At 46.5% G+C, this 2,133-nt stretch overlaps 1 long non-coding RNA gene across 1 annotated transcript; it reads left to right on the top strand.

Annotated features, from left to right (window-relative positions):
- Window positions 1-229: 229 nt before the first annotated feature.
- Window positions 230-600, top strand: LOC119282783. Its single transcript, XR_005138876.1, has 3 exons — window positions 230-244; window positions 326-390; window positions 465-600. It is a non-coding gene; the product is annotated as an uncharacterized LOC119282783 (long non-coding RNA).
- Window positions 601-2,133: the final 1,533 nt, after the last annotated feature.

Here is a 2,133-nt window from a genome sequence, read left to right as displayed (position 1 = left end):
TACTGGGAACAGTCAAGCAGCTGGCGAAGAGGTAACTATAATTTCCTCCGACTCAGAGCCTTTGCCAACACAAAGAATCCGAAGGGTGACTCGGAAAGTAAGGTTTTCACACCCTCTCGCTTACCAAGATCCTCAATTTCTTTTGAAGCATCAGCAGCTTGAAAATCGGCGGCAGACTCGGGCCAACCAAGACGCAGAGCTTTCCTCCGGCTTACCCAACGTAACTAGGAAGCGTCGGACCGAGGTTATCTCCGACTTACATTTTGTTTTACCCTTGATGGGTTTGATTCGCCAACCTCTCAATTCATCTGACTCCAACTATCAGGATACCTCCCCTTCTTCTGATGAGTCGATGCAATCGAACATGCCGGCTTTCAAAACGGCTCCCGGGTAATATAACCTTTCTTACTTTGAGTTTATCCACACTTATATTTTGATACTTATCCTTTCACTTTGACTGACAGCTTGCAAGTAAAGCCCAGCAAGAGGGCAAAGAAGAATAAGCCGTCCCAAGATCCGGTGGTTACTGAACCGGTGCTTGACTCATCCGTTCCAGACAGCCCCACTCATCATCCACCGCCTGAACCGACTTCTGACATTCCGGAGCCAACTTCTGACCCGCCTGCAGAAGACGTGATTCACAACTCGGATGACCTGGAAATTCCTAGCCCGACCAAGACGGCTGACCCGGAGGTTGAAATTGTGAAGAGCCAATACGTTGAACCGGGCCGGCCTACTGCCCTTGCCCAATGCACCACCAAGGAGGAGTTTGCCCAGCGCCGGAAGTCCAAACAAGACCTCACTGACTACTCTCACCTAAGTATTGGTGATATAGTCTCAGGCTATCTGAACCAAGTACACAGTAGTCATGACCTGGAAATTGACATGGTGAAGCAAATACAGCATAAATCTGAGGTAAAATTTAAGCTTTTACTCTGAATCTTACTTACTGTACCAGCCCCCAAGTCTATTGCTTATGAATGAATATGTGTAGACTTAATAATCTGCTTGCCATTAATTTTGTCCGGTTTAAATTGAATATGTTTAACCCGGGGATACCATGAAACTTTGAATTTTGGGTTACACATTAGCCCCCAAGTGTCAAGTACTTTTACTTGTAAAGTGTTTGAGACTTAATATGTGTGACTTGGTAAAATAGAGTAAAAATTCTGTAAATATACATTAGCCCCCAAATGCCAAGTGTCTTTACTTGTAAAATGCTTGGGACTTAAATGTTATCTTACCAAGATTCTTACCATAACCTGATGTCAATGCAGGCCACCATAAGTCAATTTGAGGCGGAAATTGCTGATCTGAAGAGTCAGTTGAAAACCCAAGAGCTCGAAACTCAGAAAGCCAATTCCAAGTTTGAATTCAGTGTTTCTGAACAAGAGAAGCTGAAGAAAAATTTTGAGTCGAAAAAGAAGGCTTGGGTTGATGAGAGGGCTTCACTGGTGACTCGGGCTGAAACAGTGGAGGCATCTCTTGCCGAGGCAACAAATGAGCTGTCCGACTTAAAGCAGCACATATCCCAAATGGTCTCAGCTATCTTTGGTAAGCCGCATGTAAATAGTGTAACCCTTTCAAGAGTTACCATAATAGTTGCCTCTGGCTTACTGTTATACCTGTGACTATGCAGGCTCCAGGAGTACCAACCTTAAGGAAAATATGCTGGTCAAGCATAAGGCAGTCTATACCTTGGTAGAGCAGCTGTACTCCGGGTCACAGCGTGCGTTGACCGTTGTGGCCTTATCAAATACCTCTCCCCGGCTCCTGCAAGACGTGTTGAGACATCTATCGGTGCTACCTCAACGCATTCAAGACTTAAGGCGGGCATCCGCGAGAGCCGGAGCTGTGGCTGCATTGAGTCGGGCAAAAGCATGGGTGCCAGAACTTGACCTTGCTGACCTCTCTCTTGGATATCCAAGTCTTAAGGAGGATGGCACCGCTTTTGGCGAACAGGACTTCACTGCCTGTGTTAAAGTCGCGCGCCCCCTGGCGACTCTCATTGGAGAGGATACTGATCTCACCAAGTATTTGCCGGGCTATGATAGCAAGAACCGGAGAATCCTAAATGTCCCATATGACCAAGTCAGCCTGATCCCTCCAACGCGTAAGCATACCTTTGCCCCT

Source organism: Triticum dicoccoides, chromosome 3B (assembly GCF_002162155.2).
Source record: "Triticum dicoccoides isolate Atlit2015 ecotype Zavitan chromosome 3B, WEW_v2.0, whole genome shotgun sequence".
In the NCBI taxonomy this organism is placed as follows: Eukaryota; Viridiplantae; Streptophyta; class Magnoliopsida; order Poales; family Poaceae; genus Triticum; species Triticum dicoccoides.
The sequence above is the reverse complement of the archived record's forward strand: the minus strand, read 5'-3'. Positions and strand labels throughout refer to the sequence as shown.